This window comes from Myotis yumanensis, unplaced genomic scaffold (assembly GCF_028538775.1).
Source record: "Myotis yumanensis isolate MYYU_CA2020_CCGP unplaced genomic scaffold, mMyoYum1.0.hap1 SCAF_18, whole genome shotgun sequence".
NCBI lineage: Eukaryota > Metazoa > Chordata > Mammalia > Chiroptera > Vespertilionidae > Myotis > Myotis yumanensis.
The window spans coordinates 14,661,583-14,682,020 of record NW_027223769.1 but is presented as its reverse complement, the minus strand read 5'-3'; the positions used below and the strand labels follow the sequence as shown (position 1 = coordinate 14,682,020).

At 44.7% G+C, this 20,438-nt stretch overlaps 1 protein-coding gene across 4 annotated transcripts in view; it reads right to left on the bottom strand.

Moving 5' to 3' along the window:
• Positions 1–15,240, bottom strand: part of ZDHHC7 (zinc finger DHHC-type palmitoyltransferase 7) — a 32,791-nt gene extending 17,551 nt beyond the window's left edge. For 2 of the 4 annotated variants that reach the window (XR_011468869.1, XM_070398095.1), the window contains exons 1-2: positions 15,012–15,240; positions 1,981–2,066 (exon numbers count right to left, since the gene is read on the bottom strand). The gene's annotated coding sequence lies outside the window, so the exon portion shown is untranslated. Of the gene's footprint in view, positions 1–1,980; positions 2,067–2,700; positions 2,743–11,337; positions 11,535–15,011 lie in introns of those variants that run through there. The other 2 variants (XM_070398097.1, XM_070398096.1) reach the window with 2 other exon arrangements.
• Positions 15,241–20,438: the final 5,198 nt, after the last annotated feature.

The following is a 20,438-nucleotide window of genomic DNA, read 5'->3' as shown; positions in this document are numbered from 1 at the left end:
GCAAATATTTTGAAAATCCCCCCTTTATATAAAAACATGGACTGGTATAAAGAAATAAAAATGTTCCCATGTTCAGTAAAATAACACCTGCTCTTAGATCAGCAAAAATATCTTTAAAATTTTGTTAAGTAAAATAGAAGAAACTAAAAGATAAGAATTGGGTCGACCTTAGCCAGCCATTCTCTCAGGCAGGGAGCATGACTGAATGTTGACATCACCGAGATTTGCCTGCCCACCTTCCCCTGCAAACACCTCCGCTGGGTCCATTCCTCTGGCATCCCACACCCTGTAGGACCCAATGTTTCTCTCTTCCAAGCAAGGCATCCTGAAAAGACAGCTCTCCTTCCTCTGAGGAGCACTTTGAAAGGTCTGTGAATATCAGATATGAGTATCTGGAGAAGAGATGCAAACTGCTTCTGTCTACCCCACTCTAACGCCTGACTCTACCAGAGGGCTGACACTATCCAGACACTTCTACTGGTCTAGAGCTCTCACGGCACGCTCATCAGTTCCACTTGCCGTGCATGGACCCCTCCCCACAAGAGCTGCTGTCTTCCCTCCCTGTCGGCTGGATAGAGGGTCTGGTCCTCGCTCCCTGTGCTCCCTTTGGTGCCTGTGTACTGTTGGCAAGTGCATGTTTGTTTACAGGCAGATCAACAAGAAACTGGTACCTCTCAGATGTGATTAATTCCTAGTGATTTCCATAAGTTTCTTACTGAATCATAACTGTACATCAAGACCTTAAGCTGAAAAATTCCTCCAACAGAACCCCTCTGCTTTATGGTGACTCCTCCAGTAGAATGCTTTCTATGAGAAACAATGCTGGGCAGTAAGATAAAGAGCCGCACAGCCACATGTCCACAGACAGACTAGCCTTTTGTCAGCACAATGTTGGTGCAGTGTGAGCTCCCCACAGAAATCAGGACCTTGAATGGCTTCTAAAGACACACATGCTGACCAGCTGAGCCAATCCAGCCTAACCTTCCAGTGGAGGCACTGGTGCGAATGGCCAGAGTGCAGGACGCAGCCAGTGGTGTTACGCCTTGGCTGGAACCACACAGACACCAGCCACTGGCGTAGCAGGACAGTCCTGGAGTACATAAGAGAATGCTGGTGCATAATGCTCGTGTGCTTTAGAGGCAAAGTTGTTAAATCCACTAGAAGACAAAGGGAAAAGTAGTCTGATAGCCAGAAGTGACTTTCTTTTCAAGAATGCAAGCAATGGATGCAGTAAGGTTAAGCTGGATGTATTCAGTTATCTGTTATCAATTGCACGAGCATTCTGCTGAGTCACTATATCCACTTCACTAATGCAGCAGGAAGGGAGGGGAGGAAATGAAGAAACAATTCCTTTACATTGAACTAATCTAAAAATACTGGGAGCATGAGAGCAATGGTACAGTGATTCTCGATGCAAAACTAAAATATACACACTCATTACAATAAGGCTGCAATCTTATTCTACACTAAACACCAAAATCGCTATTGATTTAATACTCCTGAAGACCATTTTTGGGAGAAACCTGAAAGCACTATGCATTGACCGATGGTCAAGAAGATGTCGCATCATCGTTTTCCAACTTAATGTGATTTTTGTCTACACTCCTGAAGCCAAGCTGCTTGTCCTTTCGCTAAATAAAGCCTGGTTTCACAGAACACGAAAGCTACACTGCAGACCTCCATTATTTAAGGGGACAACCGTAAAAGCAAAGACATTCTATTCCATTTATACTGAGCATTCACCTCACTTTGTGAAACTTGCTAATAACTTAACAGTTGCTTTCTGGTTGCCCTGCCCCAGCCCTATGATACGCTCTCCTTCTAGGACAGGTGGTAAGCAAACCAAGGACAACAGGCGGAGATAAATATTTCCTTATCACCATTAACCTTTTGTGTGGCCTTTTCAATGGCATGCCACCAGTGTCAGCTGTCAGAAAGGCAATAGTGATTATACACCTGAATAAAGAACCACAAGCTCACCTCACAGATTACTTTGAAACATTACTTGAACATTTTGCGCCTTTTCTTCAGGATCTGAAGGTACATACTGTCCTATGTGATAGGATCTGAAAGAAAATAAAAATTAATTAGAAAAATTAGTTCTTTTATGACAGAAGAGCATACAATATTTCTTAGGGTATGATTAATTTTTGGAGCATATATAACCAACATAACATTTTACACATAAAGTGCTATTATTGAGAACAATTCTTAACTATGAATCTTACTCCTCTAAATTCTCACTACTAGTATATTGATTCGCAATCCTGAAAATTGCATATTTTAAGTCTGTCCATTTCCCCTTCTGCTATTTTAGCCTCAGTGTTGCATACAAATATTTTAAGCTGAGACCAATTCTGCCTAGCCTGCATCCCGACAGTCAACATTTGTTTTATCAGCCACAGCAAAGGGATTACAGAAAAGAGGGGCAGAATGAGACCAGGGGTAAGAAGTGCCGGATAGAAGGAGCAAGTCACGTGAAGGACCACGGTGCACGTGGGTGAGACCACCCTCTGAATAAAGAAGCTCCCAGTTCATATCTCTCACTGGCAGGTGAGCGAGTAGACAGTTTCTCTAGATGCTCTCGTGTAGCCCAAGAGAAAAGGCCTGGAGATACCAAGATGCAGGGGTCAGATACCAACAAAGGGGTCAGATTCACTGCCACATCCCCTAAGACAAAGGCACCAGAGGACATCCTACCATGGCTCCAAGGGCTCGGCCCAGCTCATTCTTGAATATGAACAAACAGCCAACAGTCAGGTGTTTTGAAGAAAACCCGAAACAGGTCTCAATAAAGACAGCCCCAAAAAGAAACAGGGGGAGAAAAAGAATTCAGAGCAGGCATGACGTACAGAGAAGAAAGCTTAAGCAGAAATAAGAAAGTGTACTGGTGAAACAAAAAGAGGAACATTATGAGGACTTCCTAGTTATTGAATAATAAAAATATGACAGAATTTTGAAATCTCAAAAGTAGGATTGGACAGAAAAAGGGGAAATCTCCCAGAAAAGAGAACTAAAGGACAAAGAGAAGGACCTCAGAGGAAAAAAATAAGATTAGAGGACAGTCCGGGAGCCCATCTTCCAAACAGCAGGAGGTCGGCAGGGGCAGCCTCCCCACATCCTCCCGCAGCACAGCTCACAGCTGGGCTTCCATTCTGCTGCCCAGCCATGTGCCTTACGGCCTGTCCATTCTGTTTTTAGCCCATACTGTATTTTTCTGCTTAAACAAGCCCTCAGTTGGTTTCTTTTCTTTTTTAAATTAAATTTATTGGGGTAACACTGGTTAATAAGTATATAAGTTTCAGATGTACAGTTCTAGAATACATCATCTGTGCATTGCATCGTGTGCTTACCCCCCAAAGCCTAGTCCCCTTCAGTCACCACTTATTTGACCCCCTATACCCTCTTCATCTTTCCCCACCCCTTTCCCACCTGGTAACCGCCATACTATTGTCTGTGAATGTGTTTTTTTGTTTTATATCCCACATATGAGTGAAATCATATTGCTGTTTGCATGATATTCTCACAATCCACCCATGCTGTCCAAATGGCAGTATGTCACCTTTCTATAGCTGAGTAGTGTTCCTTTGTACATATGTACCACATCTCCTTTAGCCAATCACCTGTCGAAGGACACTGGCTTGTTTCTATGTCTTGGCCACTGTGAATAATGATAGGGGTACAGTATTTTTACAAATAAATGTTTTCAAGTTTTTCAGGTAGATACCCAGAACGACGGCCAGGTCATATGGTAGTTCTACTCTTAATTTTCTGAGAAACTGCCATACTGTTTTCCATGGTGGCTATAGTCCCACCAGCAGTGTGCAAGGGTTCCCTCTTCTTCACATCCTCTCCAACACTGTTATTACTTGTCTTATTGATGATAGCCATTCTAACAGGTGTGAGGTGGTATCTTGTGGTTTTGATTTGCTTTTCCCTTATAGCTAGTGAAGTTTTCATAAATCTTTTGGCCACCTCTATGTCTTCTTGGGAAAAGTGTCTGTTCTGGTCCTCTGCCCATTTTTTAACTGAAAACAATCTAATTAAAATATGGTGGTGTTTTCTGAAACCAAGACTCCTGACTTGGACACCAGGAGGCTGGTGTGGCAGAGGGTGAAGGGATAGGGGTCTGGGAGGGATTAAGAGGCCTGGAGGGCCCTGGCTAGTATCTTAAGTGGTTAGAGCAGCGGTCACCAACTGGTGGTCCAAGGACCACTGGTGGCCCCTGAGGTCCGAAAGGTTGGCGACCGCTGGGTTAGAAAATTGACCCACACATATAAGGGTCATCCCTGGCCCCAGTTGGGGCAATGCGGGAAGGTAAGCAATCAATGTCTCTTTCATCTTTCTTTCTTTCTTTCTCTCTCTCTCTCTCTCTCTCTCTCTCTCTCTCTCCCTCCCTCCCTTCCTCCCTCCCTCCCTTCCTCTGTCCCTCCCGCCCACCTTCCACTCTCTCTAAAATTCAATAGAAAAAATATCCTCAGGTGAGGATGAAAAAGAAAAATATTAAAAATTTAAAAAGAGTCAAACCGGTTTGGCTCAGTGGATAGAGCGTCAGCCTGAGGACCGAAGGATCCCAAGTTCGATTTCGGTCAAGGGCATGTACCTTGGTTGCGGGCACATCCCCAGTGGGAGATGTGCAGGAGGCAGCTGGTTGATGTTTCTCTCTCATCGTTGTTTCTAACTCTCTATCCCTTTCCCTTCCTCTCTGTAAAAAATCAATAAAATATATATAAAAAATTTTTAAGAAGAAATAAAAAGAGGCATGGAGGGTATGTTTCCTTAGTCCCTGCCACTAAACAGATTCTGGTGTTCCAGGACCCAGAGGCTGCTCAGTGCTTCCTCAGGTTTGCCACACCCCCACCGGGGCCAGGCTCTGCAGTCAGCTTCCCGCCCACCCCATCCACCACAAGTCTCCTCAGGACTTGGTTCACCCTCTGCACTTACCTGTACACCCTCCCGCCCCGCCCTCAACACCACCCTAATGTATTTCCGGCTCTGAGTCCCTTCTGAACTTGTTAATAACAAATGTGGCCATAAATGCCAAGCTGCTTCAACTAATGGTGACATTTAAAATATGGTATTTATATGTTGTGATTTTATTAAAATACCTAAGCAACAGCCAACAACTTTAAGGGTATTCAGGAGTCAAGACCCCTCTTAGATTTACTTTTAACTGTATCTTTGGTTCAGTTTCTTAATCTCTTCCCCTTACTATTTTCCTCGGCTATACACAAGATGTATATTTCTCATAAACAAACTAAAAACAACTAAGTAAACAAAAGATATCAGGTTTTTTTTTTGGTGATCAGTTACTACAAAAAAGAATTAAGTTACAAATTACTTCACTAAGGCAATGAAAAGAAAATCTACCCCAGAGTTTGGTATTCATGTTTTTATTAATATGCTGTTTGAATTCATCATTGTTATACTATTCATACACCCACTGATGACCTATATAAAACACAGAAATAAGCAAATCTCTGCTTCAGACACAGAAACAGCATAAGAAGCATACGCCAGCTGTGAGAGAGCCACTTAATTCAAACATGGGGACAGAGAGGGGCAAACACCATCCATACTCTATGCAAGCCCCACTCCCCATGAGCAACCAAGGACAGGAGCGTGGCCCACAGGAGCTCACAAACTAGCAGAGGTGGGAGGCAGCCTTGTAAATAATGTGCTAAGTGTTATCCCCAAATTAGGAGCACAGTGTGGAGGGAGAGATGACAAAGACCAATTCTGTCTGCGGGAACCAGAGCAAGTGTCAGTAAAGAAGACAGAGGGTGGACTCGGATGAACAAGCAAGATATATCAGGAGGAGAGAGCAGTGTGAAAAGGCGCAGGGGGGCAGAGGAGGGCAGGGGAGAGGGAAGGGAGATGTGACCTAAGCATGGACTCTGATGCCCAGGGAAAGAGTCTGGATTCTGCACTTCATTCTGCTAGAATGGGAGGCACCAGAATTTAGGTAAAGAGACAGATGGTTTAAAAAGATAACTGACGACCAAGTGAGACTAGGATGGAAGGAACAAGGCAACCAGGAGGCTGCTGCTGTGACCCAGAGCAGATGATGGAGGCCGGGGCCAAGAGGAGGGCAGGGCCTGAGGGGGCCGAGAGGCAGTCCCAGCAGAAAAAGCATAGCCACCAACGCGGAATGGCCGGGGCACCGTGTGGGGGAATAAAAGGCACTCAGAGACGTGACTGCCCTGGCTGACCTTCTCATGGAACACGGGAGCTGCAGGCTCAGCGAGAGAGTGCTGCGACTGGGGCACAGGGAATAAACTAGCAGATCTGACCAGCTGCCAACTAATAGCTGATCTCCTCCAGCCCCAACCTAGAGATAAGGAATGAGAGACCCAGCGCAGAGGGAAGAGGTGAAGTGGGACCGGATACACTCATCCAAGAGGCCACAGGAGTGTGAGGCTGAAACCCTGGGGAGCACAGACAGGAAAGGGGAGGAGCAGCCAGGAAGGAGGCCAGGAAGGAAGTTAAGGGCAGGAAGGAAGGTGGGGGCAGTCAACAAGGGGGGCCAGGAGTTGCCAGGCGGACTCAGCTTCAGGAGTGCCAAGAGCTGCCTGGTCGGTGTGGCTCAGTTGGAGTGTTGCCCCATACACCAAAAAGATGTGGTCTGATTCAGGTCAGGACACATACCTAGGTTTCGGGTTCGACCCCCAGTTGGGGCACTTGTGGGAGGTCAATGTTTCTCTCTACCCTCCTCCCCCAATCTCTCTCTCCTCTCCATCTCTCTCTCTCTCTCTCTCTCTCTCTCTCTCTCTCTCTCTCTCTCTCTCCCTCTCCCTCCCTCCCTCCCTCCCTCATCAATAAACATATCCTCAGGTGAAGATTAAAAAAAAAAAAAAAGTGCCAAGAGCTTGGAGACAGGGTGGTGAGATAATTAAAGAACATAGATAGCTAGAAGGAAAAGTGGGGGGGGGGGGGGATTTTAATTTCCTCTCACTTAAAGCTATGACTATCTTAAAGAAATATTTGGTCTCACCATTTTACAGATGAGCCACCATGGTCCCACAGGATTTAAGTACCCACCCAAAGTCACAGTTAGTCTCTGGGACTCCATGAGAGATCCACCATGCTACATCTTGGTCTGACCACGCCACACTTTTAAAAAGCCTAGGAAAGCCCCAAAAGTGACTGAATGCAGCCCTGGTTGGTATGGCTCCGTTGGCTGGAGCATCAGTGCGTACACCAAAAGGTGGCAGGTTCGATTCCCCATCAGGGCACATACCCAGTGGGTATGTTCAATACCCGGTGGGGGTGTGTACCAGAAGCAGCCTATCGGTGTTTTTCTCTCTTAAAAATCAATTAAAAGAGAGAGAGAGAGCGCGCACGCTAATGTTTAAAAAAACTGACTGAATATAAAGAGAATGAAGAGTATATGCCTAGGTAAACTAATCAGACTGTCAGACTAAGAGAATATAAGTTAAGAGATCCAGCCATGCTTGTTCGGTTTCTTTTTTATTTCTAATTTGTACTTATTTGAACGTGTCCTACAACTACAAACGCAATGTAGGCTCACTTTTATCTGTTTTTAAAGAATGAGGGTCCAGTCCTGGCCAGGTGGCTCAGTTGGTTGGAGAGTCATTCCATTCACCAAGGACTGCAGGTTCGATTCTGGTCAGGGCACATACCTAGGTTGTGGGTTTGCTCCCCAGTCAGGATACATACGGAGGCAACCAACCAATGTTTCTCTCTTTCTACTCCTCTCCACCTTCCTCTCTCTCTAAAAATCAATAAAAACATATCGTGAGGTGAGGATTAAAACTAAAAAAAGAATGAGGGTCCAAGTGTGCAGACTCAGGGAGGTGACAGCTGACAGAGAATGACTCTTCTTCCCTAGATTGGAGGAAGACGGGGAGACTATCGACAAGATGGACCGAAGTTAAAGAGGGTCACACTCCATAGCACTGTGTTCTGAGCAAAGAATAGCTACTGAGACGGGGGACAGGAGGCTGGGGGAGGGCAGCCAAAAGAAGGGCTGAAACACAACACTGGGCGCAGACAGTGCTGATAACGGCCAGTTTCTAATAAGGTGATGAGAACAGCTACCCCTTTTATCCAAAAGCCTGACCCAGCGCTGCAAAGGCTTACACGGGCTGGAGATCAACAAAGACGACAGAAAACCAGGGTATCAGAGTCAAGACTTGGGCTAGAAAACCAGAGTACGGATGACGGGTGAGGCCTGAGAACCAGGAGACAGAAGACCTCAAGGAACTGGAAGTCCTGGTGAGAATGAGAACCAGGTTTGGAGAAAGTGACATGATAGCCAGGGGGAACTGAGGCTGGGGGACTTTTTTGTTTGTTTGTTTTAAATGTATTTTTACTGATTTCAGAGAGGAAGGGAGAGGGAGAGATAGAAACATCAATGAGAGAGAATCATTGATTGGCCGCCTCCTGCACGCCCTTTAAGAACTCAGAGAAGGTGCCATTCGGATAACGATGACATCTCAAATATGGCCATGCAAGCAGGTTGATAAACAGAAGGGGCGTGAAGGGAGGATGCAAGCATTTATGTCCCAGGTATGTCACCAACCTGAAGGATAAGTGAACCAGGATGGGCCTGAGTTAGGGTGGGGAACACTAAAGAGAAAGCCAGAACCCGCACTGAATTTGGTACAAGTACTGAGCATTCAGTTACTCTCCCAGTGCATTTACTGTATTTATGTTCTTAAATGTTCTTCCCATCAATTTACAATCATGAAAGATTTAGTTAGTGCTTTCAAACCCTACCAATAATGTATACCACGTGAAAACACTATTTTCTTCTCAAATTACTGAAGCTAAAGAACAGAATATTAACCTCTAAGGAAAATCCCAACAGAGTAGTAAGCTAACCAAAGCCAAGTCTCATTATCCTTACTGTGAACAGTAAAAGCATGTAATCTTCCTAGCAAGGTCTTTTACACTAAAGTACTTAATCACACAAAACAGCACTCAGATAACACATATCAAAAAGATGCCAAGCTGAAAACACACCAGCAAAAAGCCATGGGACTAGGAGAGGAAAGTCCATCTCATGAATGGAGGGTGGGGGCTGGGAGTAGAGAGTGGGGGAGGGTGGAGACAACTCTGAGTTTTTCTCCTTTCTCACCAGCCACACTCTATCACTTACGAGATACATAGATACCTGCATAGACACCCAAATGTTGGGAGTGCCCATGCTCAGTCCCGGGTTTTCCCCTTTATGTATATGCTTTCCAAATGGTCTCACAGGATCTTAGCCCCATGTAGTTAAAAATAGGTATATCAAAAAAAATGTATATCTGGGAAACTTCAAAACTAATAATACATCGCTAAGTATATCCAACTGACTCCTCAACAATGCCACTGTAGGAGGGTCAAAGCAGAACCCCACCACCACCACCACCACCAAACTTATGACCCACTCTCCCCACCTTAATAAAGGGCACCACCATCTAGTGGTCAAGGTCAAAACACAGGACTCACCTTTATTTAACTCTTTCCCCCACCTCCACAGCTATCCAAAGCAAGTCCTGTGGATTCCACCTCCAAAACCCACCCAAATCTGACCCTCTCTTTCACGTCCCCACCTAGCCAGATCAAGGCACCTGAGCAATCACCTGGACTCCTAATCAGTGCTGTTCTACACTCACTGCCTCCACTCACCCACCATCCATTTCCCCATCCAGCATCGGAGTACGTTTCTACTGAGAAATCAGATGGAGTCAATCTTTCTCTTAAAACCATCCCATGTCTGCCTCTGCAGTTAGAACACAAGCCAGAGGCCTCCCCAGGGCCTATAAAATCCTACCCATTCTGTAGCCTGCTGACCTCACCTCTTACCGTCTCCCCTTGCTGGCTGTCTTGTTCCTTTGTCAGACACCTCAACAGAATATTCCTTGTAATATCCCCAGTCCATCCCTTCTCACTACACACGCTGCAAATATTTGTTGCATGAATGAGAGAATCAGGGAGCATGCTTGAGGAAGGCAGGAAAAAGCAGAAATGAAGCCCATGGGAACATGAAGGAAATATGAAAGAGGATCAAAGTGGGAGATCCAGCATGGGGGGTGGGGTCAGAAGGTCGGGGAGCCTTGGAGAAAAGAGTAGGACAGAAATGTGGAAGGATTAAGGGGAGAGAGGGCGAAGGGGAGGAAGAGAGAAGCCCACGCTAGTAGGGGGTTTTCTGGGGAAGCACCAATTGGAGGTATGTCACCTGGAGCAGCTAGGCTGGATAAGGCATCTCAAAGGCTTGTTCACACACACAGCAAAGGGTTCACTTTGTCCCTGTTCTAGAGCCACAGCCTGACTCAAAGTCAAATGGAGCAGCAATTTTTAAAAACCCCAACATGGTAAGTAAACCCTCAAGAATTCTAAATCCAGAAATAAAAATCGCCCCAGAGTTCTAAACTCTTTAAATGTCCTGTCCCAGGGAATAACTGAACCTGAGTGATGCTAATGAATCCCAACCTCCTTCTGTATTTTCCTAACTTATTTAATATGAATTTAATTTTTAGAACATCAGATTCACCCAAATCCAAAGTACAACGAACATTTAGCTCTTAGTTGCAAGTTAACAACAATGTAAAACATAGAAGGTGAAAGGAAAGGCCAATTACTGAATATCCACTGTATGTCAGGAGCTTCATACACATTATCACACTCCTGCCTCTACCCTAAAAGCTGGACGATATTATTAGCATTTTAGGGATGAGGAAACTGAGCCTTAGAGCTGAAGTAACTTGCCCAAGTTCACAGCCAGAAAAGGGTGGAGTCAGGACTGTTTTGACTCCAAAGCCCATATTCTTCCATTAAAATACACTGCCTCCCAGAGCACTTGGTTTTAGAAAATGCATTCTGTAATGAATAAATTGAATTTGGGAAATAAGGAACTCCAAGAATTCAAAACATTTCAACAAAGAAGTGATACTGTAAAAGCCTGTCTCAAGGGAAACTGAAAGCTTCTCTCTTCTGCCTGCCCCCTACTTACTGAGTGTTGCAAATAACTGCGCCCTTTCCCAGAAAGAACCAAACCACCAGCTTAACACAGGAGTGGCCTCTCCTTCCACTTACTGATGACACTCCTCACACAGACAGTATTTATTAGGCACCTTTTAACCTCTAGGCACACACTCCTCCCCGTGCTCTAATCCTTCTCTCCTCACCTTTGTCACAACCCAAGCGTGGGCACACTCACCTCTGCCTGTACAGCTGCAGAAACCTAACCTCAGAGGGTTACCAGGTGCCAACCACCCTCTGGCTGCAGGAGTCGTCATCAAAATCACAGCCTGAGTTACAAAATCAATCTGGTCCCAAACCTGGGGACCATGGCATTCAAGGCCCCACTGAACCTGCTCCCCCTACCTTTCCAGGCTGTCTTCACCACTCTTCCACACAGTGCTCATTCAGGCTCCCCTTGCCACATGCCCTTCACAGCTCTGTGCTTTTGCTCCTGCTGTTTCCTCCAATAGAAGACTCTCACTCGCTTCCTAGCCAAATTATTCATTAATCTAACATTTACCAAGCAACCACTTCATTTCATGCAAGGCACTGGAAGATAACACAAGTGTTTTCAAAACTAAAAGGTGCTGTACCAATATAAGGCATTCTCTTGGCCCCATAAGGAGTCTGGATTTTATAAGACAATGAACAGGATTCTACTGAAGGCTTTTCAAGATGGAATGAAGCATAAGCAAGGCTACGATTAGTAAGACAAGAACATGTTTGTAGAAAGAAGCAAAGAAGTCAATGAGAGAAAATCAAAGAGGCAAGTGAGTAAATGCCTAAATGCTTATCCCATAACAGGCAGACCAAAGAACAGATACAAGGTGACATTGGGAAAGAGGGATTATCTCTTCTTCAGAGGCAAGGGGATACACAAGACTGATGAATATTTGGGTATTTTACCTAGAAAGAATTCAAAGTTGAGAGAACTCTCCCAGTGGCCTTTGTCTCCTCCATGACTTAGAAGACAATCGTTTGTCAATGGTTGAAAAATACATATATTTTTTTGAGGAAGGGACCATGAGAGCAGGAAGGATGCTGTGCAGTAAAGAATTTAACCTTGCCCAAAAGGAGATTTGGCCTTTGTCCTCAGCGGACAATCTGATTTTCAGTGGGGGCTGGCCATACAAGAAAGACTAACAATTCAATTTAATTTGAGGCTTTGAGTCATGCAGTATCAGTTGACCTGGAAACTGAGATTAAGCAAGTGAGCGATCAATCAATCACAGGTGGAACCCCAATAAAGACTCTGAACACCCAGGCCCAGGTGAGCTTCCCTGCTTGGCAATACCCTGTGCATATTGTCTCACAGAAGCCCCACCTCTGATACTTCCCTGGACTCTGTCCTACAAGCCTCTTACCTTGGCTGCTTTTAGTCTGTATCCTTTCCCTATTATGAACCATAATTGTGAGGACAACAGCCTTCGGTCAGTTCTGTGAGTCCTTCTTCCCAATAATCAAACATTAGGGTGGCTCTGGGAACCCCCAAACTTGCAGCTGATGCCAGCAGTGAGGGTGGTGTTGTGTGGACGGTTCCTTCTAAACTTTGTAGCTGACTAACTCTCACAGTTCGCCTGAACTCTTCTCAGGGGCTACAGCTGAAGGGTCACACAGCAGGTTGTTAACACTGACCCTGGACACTGGCCTTGGGGAAGGCGAGAGTGAAAACGAGTGTTTAGATTTTATGCTCTGCTCTAGTGTTTGAATTTTTTACAAAGCAAGCATATGTTACTTTTATAATTAAAAATCACTTTTAAGAAACACATACCCCAAAAGCTGCTTCAAGATAATTATTCTGTAGAGATGTTCAGCACAGATTGGAGCAGGGAAGCTCTGGAATCTTCAGGAAAACTGCTTCTCAATTTATCCCAAACATTAACTTTGTATGTGAACTTATTTCTAACCCCCATTTCATCCAATTGACAAAGATTACTTATCTCACCAGAGTCCAAGCCTGCAGTAACAGTTTCAGTAAGAATGTAAAAGTATGTCCATACTTTTGACTAAGTCAAGACTGTTCTTACATAAATTTCCGGTCATTCTATTCATGCTAATACAACCATGGGCCACATAACGACATTTCAGTCAACAACGAACCAGGACGGTCGTCTCCTAAGATTATAATGGAGCTGAAAAAGTCCTATTGCCTAGTGACATCATAGCACAACACGTTTCTCGCCTGTTTGTGGTGATGCTGGTCTAAACAACCCTACTGTGCTGCCAGTCACATAAAAGTACTGCATACACACATATGTATAGTATGCAATACGCGATGACAATAATAAACTACTGTTACTGGTTTATGTGTTCACTACACTATACTTCTTATAGCTGGAGTGCACCTTCTACTTATAAAACAGTATGCCATGACACATGACAGCAGCCTCACACATCTGGTTTACTGCATCTCTTAACTGCATAATTTTCTCTTGTGTTTGCCTTAACCTTGTGTTGTACAGCAACACGATATATAGGTTTGCAGCCTAGGAGCAACAGGCTATGCCATATAGTTTAGGTGTGCAGTAGGTTATACCACCTCGGTTTGTGTAAGTACACTCTATGATGTTCACACACAACATAATCACCTAATGATGCATTTCTCAGAATGTATCTCTGCTGTTAAGTGGTGCATGACTGTATCCCCAGAAGAGGATTTCTGCTTCTACAGTGCACTGATTAGCATGGCTGTAAAGGTGCAATTCACTAACTGTAATCAGAGGCAGGCTATGAGTCACTGGTAATAAAACACATCTCTATACATTTTTACCCACTCTGCCTTCCTATGAGACATCTGCATAGAGTTCCAATTGTTATATGAATTCTCTAGGAAATTACCTTTTCAGGAGGTCTTATCCTCCTCCATCTCTCAACCCAAAAGTCAGTGGGGACCTACCAGTCTAACTCCAAAAAGTACACAATCCAAATAACTTCAGTTTTCCAGAGTGTTCAAGAAATGCAACTTATCACTGTGTTCCATTCCATTTTTCAAATATCTCAATAGCCAGTCACTTTAACCAAGTTGTAACTTCCTAACAAACAAACTTAACAAGGTGACTTTTTAAAAGGTGACTTTAGATAAGTAAAAGTTGTAAGACAATATCAAAAAATTAAATTCATCTGGGAGGTGAAGAGTTTAGGAAAAAAAAATGTTTTGAGCTAGATTTCTAGACTACCTGAGACGATAAGAGTAAAACAGATACATATATGTGCATTAAGTACATACACTAAGCAGAATGCAAATGTAACCATGTAGCATCGGTTTGGAAAGCATTGTACACAACCTGGACAGCAAAAGAAGCTACAAGGCAGGTGTATCAACAGTTCATCCTACACTCCAATTTAACTACCATAATAAACTGGTTGCTCATAAACCAATAAAGTGTGTCCACCCAAGAGCGAAAAGAGACTTAGTTCCGGCAGCAACGACTTTTCAAGAAGAAGAGCCTTAGCCACACTAAGAGCAGATGCAGATGTTGTCTTGAAGCTGACCTGACTGTCCTGGATGCCCTGACCGGAAATCACCCCCCCGCCCCGCCCCAAAGAACACTGATGGGGAAGGGAAGATAATGAGAAAGATGCACAAAGAATAAAAAAGTTAAAAACTTAAAAGGGAAGGAAGAACAAGAGCATTCAAGAAGCCACGCACCATGTGGGAGAAAGCCCATTGTAATATATGCCCATAAACAATTCTTTACAGCTCACAGAAGGGTTTATAGCCATTCGCTCTTCTAGTCCTGACAACAACCCGTTATTAGAGGAGAAAACAGTGGCTCGGGGAGCTTACTGTCACGCCAAGGTCAGGGACAAAACTGGGGCTGCAATTCGGACCCTCTCCCGAAAGATGGACTAAGGAGCGACAAGGAGGCACCTGGGGACGTCAAGTGCACGCACCGAAGTGCCCCTGAGGAATCCGGGAGGCTGCAGATCACAGCGGGCGGGGTGGGGAGAGGGCGCAGGGGCAGGTAGTGGCCAGGGCACCTGGGCGTGAGCAACCAGCCCGGCCGGCCGGGCCCTGCCCAGCCCGCAGCACTCACCCGAGGCCCGGGCGGGGTCGCCCGGCGCTGCGGCTCCTCCCGGCCAGCGGCGGCGGCGGCGGCGACTGCAGCGGCCGAGGCAGGGACGCATCATGCGGCCGCGCTCATGGCCGGGCCGGAGCGGGCCGCGTGGCTCGGAGCGGGCCGGGCCGGCCGGGCCGAACGAAGGGAGGTGGCCGCCGAGCACACACCGGAGCCCAGAACGCTGCCTGGAGAGCACAGCAGTGCGACCCCCGGAAGTGAACCCGCGAGGTCAGCGGCGTCGCGCCTGCGCAGTTCAGGCTGCCCCCCGGGCTCCCGGCCGCGGAGATGGGCTCGTGAGGCGCTCTCCGGGGCTCAGTGGCCAGGGTCTCTCTGGAACAGGGGCTCTTAAGGAGTGGCAGTTCTCTGGGAAAGTCAGCTTCCAGTCGCAAGCTGCCCTCGCTAAAGTAAAGGATCTCCAAACTGAGATCCGGAAGGGAAAGGACGGGGGCTACGGGCTGCCGCAAGGTCCAACCCACGCGTTGAGCTGTCATCCAAGGTCCAGAGTTCTTCCCAAGTGGTTGGAGCCCGCGGCGACCTCTTAAGGAACTGTCAGCTTTAGGTGTGGCCTGCAGGGTGTGCGGGAATGAGAACTCAGAAAATGGAGACATGGAAACCGCAATGAAAAAGATGGAGGCAGAAGCATATGAGGAAAAGGGGAAGCATAGCCGGCTGGTGTGGCTCCGGTGATTGAGTGCCCTCCCGGGCACCAAGAGATCCCAGGGTTGATTCCTGGTAAGGGCACATGCCTGGGTTGCGAACTTCATCCCCAGTAGGGGGCGTGCAGGAGCCAGCCAGAGGATGTTTCTCTCTCATGGACGCTTCTATCTCCCTCTCCCTTCCTCTCTCGAAAATCAATAAAAAGATATTTTAAAAACAATCAATCAATAAATAAATAAAACATACAGTTCTCTGTTTTAAAAAGAAAAGGGAAAGCATACTGGACTGGGGATTGGAGGCCTGCCACCTGGGGTCTGCTGAGGCTCGGAGAGGGACCTGAATGTCAGAACATCCTAAGGATTCCTTCCAGGTGATATTCTAAATATATTTGAGGGTAGACATGTTTTTTATTTATTTGGGTTTCCTATAATATTTGGGGCAACTGCTGCAGGTCTGGTAAGTAGATGCTCAGTGTTTGTTGTTAAACTGGTAAGTACTAACTAAATTGTATGAGAAAAGCAGTAATTACAGTTAAGGAATCTATGAGAATCTCACTGACTGCAAGCTGCTTTCTCATTATTTACTGTCTTGCCCCCAGCCAAACTTTAGGAATAAGGGGTACATTAAATTAATCATCAAAATTCCAGCTTTGAAAGTTTAAATGTGTGTTAGTGGGCCTTGTATCTCTGTATTCAGAGTGGTGCTATGCATTCAGTCACCCTTCACTGAGCCTCCTGTTGCCTGGGATCGTTGTTTCCACAAAGGAAAAAGTGAGGTTGCCCCCTCCAGTCAGTGGTCAATTCTTCCCTCTCAGGCTGAAAGAAAGGGTGGTTATCTCTGATGACACCAAGACTGTACTTGAGATATACTTGCTGCGAGCAATGTTAAAAGAATATCTTCTTAAAAACAACAACACACAAACACACACACACACACACACACACACACACACACACACACAACAAGTGAGCCCGGCAAGTGTGCCTCAGTGGTTCAGCATCATCCCGTGCATAAGGAGGTCACCAGTTGGATTCATAGTCTGGGCACAAGCCTGGGGTTGTGGGCTACATCCCCAGAAGGGGGCGTGCAAGAGGCAACTAGATGTCTCATGGATGTTTCTATCTCTTCCTCTCCCTTCCTCTCTCTGAAATCAATAAAAACATATTTTTAAAAGGTAAAATCATGACTTTTATACAAATACAAACACATGTAACATACTTAATTTAACTCACTAATTAATGAGAAAGCATGTAAGATGATACAATTGGTTGAGAGATGAATCCAAAAGACAGACACATATATAGGCAGTCAGAAATACTGAGATGAAATTGATTACTAGATGCAAAACTGGCTTCTTTTACAGTGGGGGGGGGAGGTCAGTTGGACTTCTACTATACAAGATTCACTTGTCTGTCATATCTGTGGGCAAGAATCACTTTCATTGCTATAAAGTCTCTATACCCTATAGAGTTATAAATAGCTTAAAGAAAGAAAAAACAAACCTCATGGAACCAGATAACCAGAAGGGTGTGCCAGACAACACCCAATTGTTCATTGAAAACACCCAATACCCATTTCAAAGTCTTTCACAAAAAGTAAAGAGTGTGAAGGACTTGTATGCATGAACATAAGCATAACCAATGGACGCAAGACATTGGGGGTGCGGGGTGAGGGCATGTGCAGGGTGGGGGGATAGGTGAGGCCAGGGGAAGGTCAATGCAGGGGGGGAAAGGAGACATTTGTACTACTATTTGTAATACTTTAAACAATAAAATAAAATTTTTTAAAAAAAGTAAAGAGGGGGAATCCCTACCCCATAATTCTCCTGAGTCCCCACACTTGTTATGTTGTCTGCATTTTTTATTACTAGCATAGCTTGTTTATTTTAACTTTAAAATTGCACCCTTGCTAAAGGAAATAATAGCTCAATGAAATAATGCTTTAAAGTATTTAACAAGGATGACAGCAGATGACAAAAACAATTCAACTCTTATCAAGGATTTTCATCTCTTTCTCAACAGAATTGACATATGTGGTCTTCTGCAAGTCATTTCCCCTCTCCAGGCTTCAGCTTTGTCTTTTTTCCCCTTAATCTCTAAAATATGAGATTAGCCTTGATTTCTAAGGTTTCTTCCAGTTTTAAAATTGTGTCTCAACACAGAGGTGTTTTTGGTTTTGCCTCTTTCTGATTTCACTGAGGTCCTGGGAGCAGAAAACCTCCTAAAATTGGAGGTCTTTGCAGGGAAGGGAATATCCCAATCTCCAGGTTAGTTCTGGCTTCCCCTCAGGAGCTAGTTTCCAGATAACCAGTCATCCCAGGAAACAGCTCTTTTAAACGTGGAGGCTCTATTCACATATGTGAAAGGAAGCTCAGCCCAAATTCAAAGTAACAGGAATGAATACAAATTTAAAGTACAAGGAGATCCCAGTTTTCATCTGGTAGATCGGAAAAAAAAAAAGTTTGGTAACACTTTGTGTTGGCAAGGCAGATCAAATTGGTGCAATTGTAAATTTGTTCAGCTCTTTGCAGAGCAAGATATCCTTTGACCTAGCGATTTCCCTCTGGAATTTATCCTACAGATAGACTCACCCATGTGCACAAAGATGTTTGTACTTGAGTATTTATGGTAGCATGTTTTTAGAAGCAAAAAAAAAAAAAAATTGTCATCACCCTATATGCCCATCAATATATTAAATAATGTTGTATACATAAATGAAATACTGTGCTGTGCCATTATAAAAAGAGAATAAGGCAGATTTTTATGTGTTCATATGAATGGTCTTCCAGGTATATTAAGTCTATGGTGTAAAACTGTGTATTTGTGTAAAAAAGAAGAGTGGGGTATATGTTTTTATGTACATAGAACATTCCTGGAAAAATATACAAGAAACAAGTCTGTAATTTATTTTTCTAAACCCTATATTCATTTTTACATACATAAAATTATAATTAAAAGTAAATGAGACAACCCAATAAAGCAATTGGCAGAACACTTGAACAAGTACTAGTACTTCACAAAAGAGACTATCCAAAACAGTGTTCATCTTCATTCGTCATCAGGGAAATGCACACTTATCCACAAGGAATGCTATGTACATACCTACCATGAAAAACCCCAAGTGTTAAAGTGACTAGAGGTTCCATGCGCTGCTGGTGGACATGTCATTGTCAAACTGCCTTGGGTAGTTGTTGGGAGTATCTGCTGAAGCTGAGCATACTGTACCTATGTTCACCAAGAGACGTGTGCTAGAATGTTCACCCAGCACTACCCATGATAGCCCTAAACTGGAAACAATCTAAAAGCAACTGGGCAACAGAAGAGATAAATAAATTGTGGTATATTCCCACAATGAAATACTGTACAGAATGGAAGTCTACACTACACACAGCCATACAGATCAACCTCACTAATAAGATGTTGAGTAAAAGAAGCAAGACACAAAAGAGTCCATATTATCTGATCTCATTAAAAAGACATGCAAGGTTAGGCAAAACTGATCTTTGGTAGAGGAAGACAGGGTAGGGCAGTGGTTACCCTTGATGAGGGATGCTATTAATAGTCTATTTCTTGATCTGCGTGCTGGTTATATGGGTGCTCACTTGGTAAAAATTCATCCAGTCTGTTCAACTTCAAGTAAACATGAGAGAGAGAGAGAGAGAGAGAGAGAGAGAGAGAGAGAGAGAGAAAAGACAGACAAGGGTACAGAGGTTTGTTCCAGACAATCCAGTGAGGATTTGGTCACATTTGTGGTTTCTAAAGGTCATTCTAGCTGCTTTGTGGACAGCATATTGGAGAAGGTCAAGAATAGATACAGGGAAATGTCAGCTAATAAATGTCAACGGAGCAATTGAAATAGAACACTCAAGGTTTGGCAACCATGATAGTATTATTGTTAATGGGTGCTAAACTGCAGGAAAATAGGATGTTTAAATACTCTCAAGGCATCTTCCCCACAGAAGGATGTTTGGGGTTGTTTCTTATTTTTGCCACTGAGTTTGTAGTGTTGAATAAACAGCCAGATTAGGGAAGCCAGAAGACTTATACTCTACAACCCACGGTATTAGACAAAGCCCAGAAAGTGGTATGATGTGTTCCTGAATTTATTTTCACTGGGTCACTGTGCCTCTAGCTGTGGGTAGAGCCTGCTGAGGCTCCAGGACTGTGCCGGTGGGAAGGCATATGGCTAGTGGGCAGGTATGGAGCAGTTACTGAGTGTCAGGCTCTGGGCTTGGCCCCTGGATATCTCAAGCTCACTCTCTTATCCCCTTTGGAACTTGACTTGGAAGGCATCTTTCTCCCTGGAACCCCACCTAAAATCCCCCTCCCCTTCCATTTCTGCAACATCTCACTTCCTCCACCCAGCTTTGCTCCTTGTCACGTCTCAGCTAACTTCCTGTATCTTTCACTTAGTTATCCCATTGTTTCTCCCTCACTGCAATGCCAGCCTCACGGAAGGCAGGGAGTTCTGTTCGTCTCCGCTATTATCTCACCAGTGCCTGTCAATAAGTAGCTACTCAGTAATAATGCATGGGATGAATGAACTCACCACGGTTGGCCCCTTTCATAAATGAAGAAATGGGACCAGTGAGGTTAAGCAGTGTGCTCAATCAAGGTCACACAGCTAGGAGTGGAGAGCCAGGATTCAGACCCAGATGTCTTGCTCTTTGCTGCTGTCATATTGCCTCACAGACTCACTTCATCCTCACATCCATCCCCGTGAAGCTGTACGATCAGGAAACGAAGG